At 41.4% G+C, this 10,967-nt stretch overlaps 1 long non-coding RNA gene across 1 annotated transcript; it reads left to right on the top strand.

Annotated features, from left to right (window-relative positions):
• The first annotated feature begins 1,290 nt into the window (after positions 1 to 1,290).
• LOC148183615 (uncharacterized) lies at positions 1,291 to 3,262 on the top strand. Its single transcript, XR_015773487.1, has 3 exons — positions 1,291 to 1,377; positions 2,545 to 2,640; positions 3,133 to 3,262. It is a non-coding gene; the product is annotated as an uncharacterized LOC148183615 (long non-coding RNA).
• Positions 3,263 to 10,967: the final 7,705 nt, after the last annotated feature.

Raw genomic sequence — 10,967 nt, 5'->3', positions numbered from 1 at the left:
GGAGATAAAAATGATTAAATTGCACTGCTTGCTTCTCTATCTTTTAAAGTAATTCATATTTGGACCCGGATTCAGCTAAGCATTTGCATAATTCCTCAGGCCATTCCTATTCAGCCATGCATTTCAGTTTGTGCTTAAGCTCAAGCAAGTACTGAAGTTCTTTTCAGGTCCTGGGGCTTCAGCCTTGCAGAACAAAGTCTGGGTCGTTACTTTATGTTTCAGTAGCTTCTGAGGTTGCTGTGCTACAGCAAATGGAAATTTGCTTTGTATGTAGAAAATGGAAGTTTGTAGTTGTTGTACTATGGGCTGAATACTCTTTAATGACTCAAAAAGGTCAAGGGTGAAGATGCTGGGGCCCTGGGGAGGATAATTTTTAATAGAGTCCTCTGTTGGAAATCCAAGAGCCGGAACAGGGGTCATGTCTCTGAAGAGTTTCACGGACTCTGCAAAACTGGCAGTCACACTGACTGCCTCCCTTCTGCTGGGCTCTTCCTGAAAAGGAATGAGCAGAGCCAAGGGGAAGCTTTTGTTGGGCTCTTTGGGACATGGAGCTCTTCAGGCTGAATTCTGTTCCAAATTACGCTCTGTTTTCCAGAGTAACTTCTCAACTTTGGTGGGATTGTGCCAGGTGGTAGCCATTTGTGAAGTGAACTGTAGTTTTAACATACCTTTCAAAAACTGCAGTATTACTGTATGTATTTGTACTGTACAAACTTTGGACAGAGGGTTGGAGAAGAACCTTGATACGCTAATTTTTTTTTTTCTTTTCTGGGGCTGTAAAGTTCAAAATATTTTGCATGGCATTATCAAACTCTTGTGTGTCAGTTCAGTTTAGCAAAAGAACATGTCAGCCAACAGAGTTCCGCTGCTTCATGAAGATGTGTCTGGGAACTGGAAATTTTTTAACTGGGATTGACCCCAATCTAAAATGAAATGTTTGGTTATGGCTTTTTATAGAAATTACAATGAAACAATTAACTTTTTTTTTTTCCTTTGGAAAAAATAATTTTTAAACATTTGGTAGGAAACCCTTTACAGAACAGATTTATGGCCTGAAGTCTTGTTCACAGTGAAACTGGTGGGAATTTTGCTGTTGACTTTCATGTAGCCATTTTACTGAGGTTTTCTTTACAGCAGGAGGGATTGTGTGACTATCTGGAGGTATTAATGTAACTTCAAAGCTTTTTGGCCTACTTCAGAAATAAAAAATATTCTTCTATATCCCATTGACTTCTTGGAGGTTGCTTCATTGACAGTAACATGATTTTTGTCTCTGTCCCAGAGAACCACAAGGAACTCAATCTCTATGTGTGAAAATGGAGACCAGCAACATGTTCTTCTAATACAAAAGCAGCAGAGGAAAGGGCAAATGTGCAGGTTAGTGCTCTGCTTTGCTGGGTTGTTTTTACATCATTGCTTTAAAATGTTTGTTCTGTGGAGGAGAATCACTGCAGGTTCCAGATGTAGGTGTTTACAGGGGATTCTGTTTCAGTGCAGTGCTGTGCATGATTCTATCTCTGTTTGCCTGTTCCCAGTGTATGAGATGATTCACCTGCTCATGGATTTTTCTTTCTGTATAGCAGATTTTATTAACCCCCAGAAAGCTCTATCTGGAAGCTGTTTTTCCACCCCAAACTGAGGTCTTAATATTAACAATCTTTTATGAGCATGGAGCAGTTTATTCCATTGCTGAGTCCTTTGTTACCTCTTTACGTGGGACAAAGTGTCAACAATAGCGAGAGAAGGAAGAGAAAGGACTGGAAGAATCAGAGGAGGGGGAAAAGGAGAACTCTGTGATCCCTTTTCATTAGATACATGCATCTGGAAATTTGCTAAAATATGTTTGTGATGTTTTTAATAAAAAACATTAAATGAAAGTACAGTTAGTCCTCAACTTAACCTACCCATTTTTCCTTGGATTTAGGGCTAGTTCAGGGCAATCTTCCAGTTTTGCACTTCAAGCCCATCTCTACCTGCTTTAATGGCAGGTTGCACCACGCTGAGGACAGCTCTGTCTACCTCTGTGTGGGAGATACAAAAAAAAGCAGGACCTTCAAGGAAGAAGTGATTCCTAGGAGGGGCCTGAGAGCCGAGTTTCAAAAGCATCATGTTCCCAAAGAAAGGCCAAATTTTTCAGAAGGGCTGAACAACAAGCACTCCTGCTGTGACAGATGGCTGAGTATTTCAAAAGATCTTGCTATTAAAGCTGGCTGGAAATTCTCTATTCTCTTGTTTTTGACAGGAACTTGGGTTTTCTGTTAAATACAATAATAGTGCAGAATGGACAGATTTTCCTTCCAGCATTCTATTTTTATGTGAGTTTTAATTATTTTGGTCAGGGAAACTCTCACTCCTGTAATACACTGATTTACACTCACTGTGCTGGAGAGCCATGTGACAGACACTTCCCAAAGTCTAATCCTGGGTTCTGACCCCCCAAGCTGTTCCAAACTCTGGCTGAACACAAGGGTGCTGTGTGTGATGTGGTGGGCAGAGCACTCGAGTGTGCTGCTTCCAGACAGGTTTTCTTGGGTTTTCTTTTAGGCTTCCTAGAGAAGGTTGAGTTTTGAGATACTTGATTTGGGATCCTGAACACGAGATCTCCAGTGGGTGAATTTCTTCACTTGTGGCTGCTCACAGGTAGGACTGGGAGTGAAAGGCAAGCTGTGTTTGTATGTAGCTGAAGATGCAGAAAGTAGGATCTTGGAACTTGAGGCTGTTTCTCAAAACGTGTGCTTTAACATTCCAATGATTTAACTTTCCCATCCACAAATAGGAAGTAAATCTTCATCATCAGTGAAGGACTTAAAAAGTTCAGTGTTTATACATGCAGCTTTGGAGAAGCAGAAATACAAAAAAATCCTTTTCGTTCATCTGAATGTCTCAAAGCTCTTTTAAACTGTTAATTAATTGAGCAGTCATAATGATGTGCCAATGGGGATGAAGGGGGAGGAATAATTTACAGGTGGGAGAAATGAGGCATGAATGACTTCCTAGCCTTACCTGTGCCATGCTGTTAGTCTGTGTCAGATCCAGACAGATACCTTCTGTCCTGTCTCCTTTTGCATCTGTGATGGGTGACTGGGAGCATCAGTTTTCTCCTCCTTCCTGCTTCCTCCTCTTCTTCTGTAGAGAACCCAACTCCTTATCCTCAGGCTGCTGTTTCGTGGAAGTCCATGTGGCTCTCCTCTCTGAGGGAGCAGGCCTGGAAGATGGAACATGTTTCAACTCCCACTGGACAAGACACAGCCAGAGAGTCAACTCCACTGCATGGGAGAAAGGAAATGAAACCTCAGGTTGCTCTTAGAACAATGGCACATTCTGCTCTGCCTTCCTCCTTCTGACTTTATGCACAGCTGAATTATGGTGTGCTGTCCTCTGCACACCTTCCACAACAACTCAGTTTATACCTTTGTTGCACTGAGCAGAGTACCTCAGGAATATCTGACCTGGCTCTGAAATACCAGCTCACCTCTGAGAAACAACAGAGCCCCCTTTGTCACTGCCTCTTTCTTGTCTGAACTCCTGTATCTGAGGTCAGTACACTTTTGTACAGAAAACATTGAATCTTCTGGCATATATAGAATAAATGAGCACAAGGTAAATTCAATTTGTTTAAAACTTACAGAATGGGCAGGATAAAACTACTGCTTAGGAAAATACCTGGTGCAGAATTTCATCTGGAATTTGGCTGAGAATCCTGTTTAAACTTAGTTTAAACACAGCTATGAAACTCATGAAGATGTCATATCAGTAGCTCACCCAACAACCTTGAGAGCCTCCTGGGAAGATAATCCCAGCACCAATAGTAAGCAGTAATTCCAACAGGCTGCTTTCCTCTAGTTACTCCTTATTGAGCTCCTGCAACTTCAGGCATGAAGTTTTTCTTCTACCCAACATGGTTCCAACGGCTTCTCCCTATCAGTAATTCATATCTGAAAGGGAAAGGAAAAATATTGACTTAAATTGCTGGACCCTGGAACACAAGTTTTTTTTATTTAACTGACAGGGCTTATGGTTACCTTCAGACGTAGCTTTTAAAGTAGTTTTTAGCTGGATGACAGAGATAAGCCCTCCAGGAAAAAGCAGCAGTAAAGTGGTGGGTCATTATAAATATTTTGTTCTCTCTGTAGTCATGTTTTCCATTCTTTTTCAGTTTATGTATCTTGTAAAAATTTTCCAGTAAATCTGCTACCTTCTATGTGGTGAATTTAAGCCTATTGATTTGTAGCTGTTCTAATTGCATTTTACAGAACCCCTGCTGCCTCTGGGACCAGAGCTTGAAAAGTCCTGTTTAGTGAAATGGATTGTCTACCACAGGTCATTGACACCCTTAATTCTGACTTATCTAAATTAGACAGTCTCCAGTATTCTCTGATCTAATCCCAAAAGTAGTGGGTATGTGTTATGTGCAGATATAATGCTTACACATAAATTTCTATTGAGCAGTCGTTGGAAAAGGAGCTGAAAGCAGGTAGAGCTTGCCCTCCCAGCTCAGTGCAAGCACGGGGATGCAGCGCCTGCTAACAGCTGGCTTTTCCGCAGCTCGGCAGGTGATGGAGTTCCCACCACTTCAGGAGCCCACTGCCAATGGTTAGCACATGCTGTTGTGAGGAATCTCATCAGTCAAAAACGTCTCATAAATAATTTAGAGGAAAGCAATTAGCAGACACAGCTGTAGCTGTTTGCAAAGTCACAGTTATACCTGCCAGGGCAATCTGGAAATGGAAATTTCAAAACCATTTCTTGAAGTGGCCAGAACGGTCTAGCTTGGAGCTAAGGCTGATGGGTAGCTGTTGACGAGAAAGGAGCAAATTGCACTTTCATGTCTTTTTATGTGTAATGAAATCCAGGAGAGAATTTTAGTATTTTGTGCATATTGGGAAAAGGATCAAAGGGATGCATAGTTTTAAAAACTCCAGCAGTTAAGGCCTTATCCTTTCAGAGGCTCTGCAACTCATTCAGCTTCAGAGCAGAGGGGACAGATTTTAACAGAGACTTGGACATGCATTTTGAATGCATCAGCTCATTAGAGTTTGTCTATTTGTACAGACTGCTCAGAGAGGACAGGCAGGAGGAAAAGGAAGATACTGGTTGAAGTATCTCATCTATGTATGCTTGCCTTGACAGATCGATGAGACCAAATTGTTTGAGGATTTCTTGTTAATGCTAAAAGGGAAGGGAATCTGTTCTTTAGGAATCTCAAGCAACTACAGGGAAGGTGTGAAGACAGATTTGTTTGTGCAGGTGAGTCCTGAGAAGGGTATCAAACATTAAATCTAGAGATGAACACGAAGCTGTGTAAGTAGGGCACATGTAAATATATTCTAGGAGAGGGCTAGAAGTCACCTACCATGATACTATATTGGCACAAGGGGATGAACAATATAAGATCCTCTCAGCATTTCTGATAGCTGTGCATTCAGTCATGGTATCTCTCCTAACTGAATGCCTAAAACATGTTCATCTTCACAGGAACCTCCTTTGGCTAGGGAATTATTATTCCTGTGTTACCTACTGGAAAGTAAATCACAGTATGTTACCACATGAGGCAATCCCAGTCCTAAACTCTGAGATTCCTTCCTCTTTCTAAGAGGGAACACTGTATTGTGAAAGAAGCATTCAAATGTGAGCTGGTCATAGTATGAATGCTACAAAGCATTTCAACTATGCTTAAAGACCATCTCAATTAGAAAAGACTGGAGTTAGAATTTGTAGCAGTGGCATTATTTTATTCTGCATGTCTCCTATAGAAAACCATGTCCCAGTTCCCACTGCTGTCTGCACCATTTGACCTGTTCTTCTAAATCCAACTGCCATCACCTGGCCAAGAAAGCAGCAGAGAAGCCCAAGAACCTGCCTGCCACTTTCGGGTGGTCAAGGCCTCCATCCAAGGAAAATTCCACAGGTGAGCCTTAGAGAGTAACCGAAAGCAGCAGCTGCTCATTGACTGTGAGCTGGATGAAAATCCCTGCAGTCACTCAACAGGCTGCCCCAGCTGGTCTGGCCTCACAGAGACAAGACCTCCTGTAAGTGATATTAATTGGAGTCTATCTAGAAATCTCTTACAATAGATTTTGTTTGACTGCAATGGGAACTTTAACACATTATTGAATACATTATGGCAGCACACCTTCCCGGACTGCATAATGATTAGCTGTTAATGTGTTTTGGTAAAAGGCTCAAATATTTCATTTGCTTATTTCTTTCATTTTTTTTGTACTTACAAGCTCTTAGTAGAAGTGGGGAATGTGAAGAATGTCCTTCAGAACTGCAGATGAATAATTGCTCAACAGCCACAATTTCAGTAACTTTGAAAACCTTCCTTGAACAGAAATTCATCCTGGGGTGAATCACTGGTCACTGGGGTGAATCTGGAGTATTTTGTGGTTTTTCTTCTTGTGAGTTAATCCAACTTTATTCCAATTTAACTTGTTAGCTAGATGGGATCATTGTGTGGCTCATCTTAAGCCAACTTAACACATTTTATAAGATTCTACAAATAAGTGTTCAAGAAATATAAGTTAAAACAATTATCTAACAGGGTTTAAATGAACATCTTTCCCACTTATCCAGAGAAAAGTGAATGCGGAATTTGGATCACTATCCATAAAAGCCTGTAGGAATATTTACAGGTATACTTCTTGAAACAAGTGGAGCTCTTGATGTTTATAACATTATTGCAGGTGTATGTTAACAGCACTGCAATGCAGAAATATGAGAAACTACTAAAGATGTCAACTAGGTCAACTAAGGATGAGTCAGGATTTTGTTCAAAACAATAGGCATCATGTTTTCATAATTCAAGAATTGTACAGGAGAGATGACTTCTGTTTTTAAAAAGGGGATTATCTGACTGCAGGGTTTGGCTGGGCTTTGCCAATGACTACATGAGGGTAAACATCTGCCTTAGATGGTATCTTCTGGGTCCAGAGGTTACCACCTTAAGTGTCCTATCACATCCCTCTTCTCAGAGCTCTGGAATCTGGATTGGGATGTCTCTCCATTGTCTTTGATGATAAGTTAGGGAAGAAAGGAAGAAAGTGTTTTTCGCTAAAGGCAGATTCATCTCCCTCACGTTTAATTTGTAGGAGCTGTCTGGGTGTGACCATAATGAATGGAGAAGGAATGGTTTCTTCACCTGAAGATTCATCATCTAATGTAGCTTTGATGACTTGCCACTGGAGGAGGATATAGTTTGCTGTATCATCTTATATTTATAAAACGATAGGTCCTGTGTTGGAGTGGCCCCTAGCTTGGGTTGGGACATTCTCCTTTCACTTCTGACTTCTACTCAGAAAATGGGCACAAGTCTGGATAACAAACTTGTCATCACAAACATTTCCTCTAAGCGGCAAGTATATTTCCTAGATTTTCCTAAATTTTCTCTTTTTTCTTTTCTCTTTTCTTTTATTTTCTTTTCTTTTCATAGAGATGAATAATCTATTTTATTTGTCAGTTCTAATTTGAAAAGCAAAGTTCATTCTGTGTCAAAAGCCTTAGGTATGGCAGCCCAGCTCCAGATGATATTGCATAAATGTCTTCATAGGACACTGGGAAAGGCTGACATCCTTGCCTACATCATTTCAAACTCCCTATTTGACTTTACTTTCTCCTAGCGGATTCTCCCAGGATAAAAAAATGGATGAACACAGTTGCCTTTCAATGGTCTGAAAACATGTAGGAAGGCCCCTCCAGCACTCTCATTTGTCTCTGAAGATGGTCTCAGCTTCTCCAGCCTCTCCCGAGAACAAAGATTTTCACCAACTGAAACATCCTCATTTCTGTCCTACAGTGCATGTTCTGTATCCTTCTCCATGTACAGTTCTGGTGCTGCAATAACTGTAGTTATATCCTGCTTTAGAAGGTGTTTAGTAATTACAATAATAGTATCATTTGGGGAATCTAATCTCTGCTGGTTTATACCTCTTTTTCTTTCAAGTTGCAAGAATTGCAACAACAGCTTTGTCCTTCTTCTAATTTATTCCTTATTCCATTTCACTCTTGTTTCTGATGAAACAACCCCTCACAATCTGATATCAGTGAAAGCCAGCACAGTGTCAAAAGCAAGTCCCACGTCTGGCTGCCAAGCAAAAGACAAAATGTACCAGAAGAATGCTGTGCAGCAGCAGTACTTCCAGGAGGCAGCCTTCTTCCAGATCTTGTCCCTGGTGTGTCACTGCTACAGAGAACACAACCAATATGTTTTAATGAAGAATATTGGCAGCTGACTGGAAAAGAAAAAACTGTGTTTATTCTTCCTGTAACACCATTTACTATTATGGCATATATTTACTAATGGCATTACTGCCATTTATACATGTTCAGGGGATATTCCCAACTATGCTTCCAGCCTTGACCATTTCAGCCCCTGCCTCTGGTGATCCCTATCCAACACCAGAGAAAAATTGTTGGGTATTGCTTTTTTTTTTGTTGTTGTTGTTGGTTGGTTTTGTTTTTGTTTTCTCCATGTGGATAAATTAAATCATTCCATTTCCAGTGAGCCTCATGGATAGTTGTAGCGGCATAACAGGAGACAGTGAAAGGGAACAGAGATGCAGGAGCAAAAAAGAGTGACAGGAAGCAAGAAATTCCTCCACTGGCTTTGTTGCTTAAATAAACATGTGGAATTGTACCTAGAACTAGCTTTATATTACCTGCTGAGCAGCTGGTGAACTACAGAGCACAACAGTGGTTACCTGCATATTTTCTAGGTTTCAGAAGTGGACTCTGCAGCCTGTGTTGGTACCATGACAACACTGCCTGTGGTACCTGGAATAGCTCATTTAAACATAGCCTGTACATGGTCTCCATGAGCTTTGGTCTGTGCAGACATACAGCAAGACATAATTATGGACTTTTCAAATCCAAAGCTAAACATTATGTTACGGCTGCCTTTCTTTCACTTCCACAGTCCCTTCTGCAGTTATATCTCAGGCCTGTTGACTTCAATCTGTTTGTTTTCAAAACACACCTGCAGGGCAGGCAAGCAGCCCTATCTGTGTCCTGTCGAGTGAGATCTGAGAACACACTCAAAAGCAGCAAGAATCACTTGGGACAAGTGATTTACTACTCCAGCTGTGTGAGGGCAGTCATCAGTGCCACAGGAGAGCTGATGGGCTGTGTGGCTCTTCATTCCTCAGCATAATACTGCGTATCTGCACTTTACTGCTTGAGGGTGGCCCAAGCTACTCTGACTTGCACACAAAGTGGGCAGGGAGCAAGAGCATTGTGTGCCCTGTGGGCTGGGCTATGGGGTGATTGCTGTGCAGGAAGCACTGTCCTGAAATGCCAGATATATGGGGATTCACTCTAGGAGTTTGCAGTGTAGCAGAATATTGATGCCAATGCACATCATTATCAGTCGCTAAGCATCCTCTCTCCCTCATGAAAATTAGCCTTCCCTCTGAAATCCTTCTAAGTGTTGTAATTATGAAAGTACAGATATTTTTAAGGCAGTTGAGTAAATGTACAAGTTGTGGTGGTTTCGTGCTTTAAAAGCTCAGCCACTATTTATATAATTGGGTTATAATCATAGAGGAGGAACTGGAAGCCTCACCCTGCAGTGGTAAAAATGTCAGAGGTGCCCTCGCCCCCACCTCTGCCAGAAGTTGCTGTGGGTGAATTGTGCAGGCCATGGAGAAGCCCTAAACAAGCTACCAGAAGTCTGCCTTTAAAATGTTGTGGGTCTGGGGATTTTAACCAGGTCACTTTGCAAATCCAATTTGGAGTTTGCTGCATACATTATATGGATAGTCCTTGCATTGGGGCAACCTGCATGTACCGAGATTTGCTGCTGGAAAATTGGCAACCCCTTAAATGAGGTTTGTGCAGATCTGCATGACTGTAGTGATATAAGGCTTAATCTTTATTGAGTCCATTGAATTTGGGGGAAGAAGAAATGCCACTTTTACTTTATTGTGATATAGAAGTCAATGTTTAAGTTCTAGAAGATTCACTTCTGGGATATGCTGAAGTGATCTTCTTTTCAGAAGCTGCTGTGCACTTGTCCTGGGAGGGATAAGTGAACAAGTAGGGGGTGGAGGCAGCAGAATCCTGGGCAGGGTGTGAGCACATGGGGTGGCCATGGGGAGGGGCAGGAGGGGCAGAGTTTCTCCAATTCCAGACTGAGATTCTCTTCATTAACTGGGCCGGGGCTGGAAGTATTGAAGCAAGATTATGTAGTGGAGCTGTTTCAAGAGAGCTTGGGCTACTTCTGCTGTATTATTGTTTCCTTACCACTTCTTGTACCCCTGTGCCATAGAAGGATTAACCTCATGAAAATTCTTATGGCCTGAAAAAACTTCAGACTTCCAAAGCATGGGCCAAAGAGTAGCTGCATTCCATCATTATGTACATAGTTATGTTCAGGTTAGAGTTCGCCTGCTGTGAATGTACCTTTTTTCAAGCTTTTTTACTTCATTGTAATTTAACAACAATCTTTCCCATGTATTTAATGAAAGTATGTGCTGAGGCCTACAGATATTTCTGCCAGTATAGTTTTTACATCACAACTTGAAGTTATGTTAAGGAATGTGCAAGTTCTCTGGAGTGATCCTCCATTTTATTCTGAATCAGAAGTGGAAAAACAGGCAGGAACAACAAAGAGCAAATTTAAATTTCCTTCTTAAACCCTGCCAGTTCGAATAATCTCTTGCTGAGCTTCCTGATGTGGCTATTCACATTCCTTCATGAATTCAGACTGGCTGTTTGCAGCCTCCAAATAAAACATGGTTATATGGAGATTTACCTTGGCCCTGTTCTTGCTTGGCGACATGAGACTAAGAGAGCAGCCAACTGGTTCAGCTCATGCTATATGTCCTCTTCCAGCAACTGCTTCCTGTACAAGCCCACTGCTCTCCGAATTAATGGGATTGTTGCTTTAGCTCAAGATGTAGGAGATTTAATTCTGGTGTTTGTGTCAGCGATCAATGAAGTCAGGAAACTGCCTTTACAGAGCATTCAAA

Source organism: Pseudopodoces humilis, chromosome 11 (assembly GCF_049639895.1).
Source record: "Pseudopodoces humilis isolate 2021_Gansu_Grassland_sample_001 chromosome 11, ASM4963989v1, whole genome shotgun sequence".
Taxonomy (NCBI): Eukaryota; Metazoa; Chordata; class Aves; order Passeriformes; family Paridae; genus Pseudopodoces; species Pseudopodoces humilis.
This window is presented reverse-complemented; position numbering and strand designations above follow the sequence as displayed.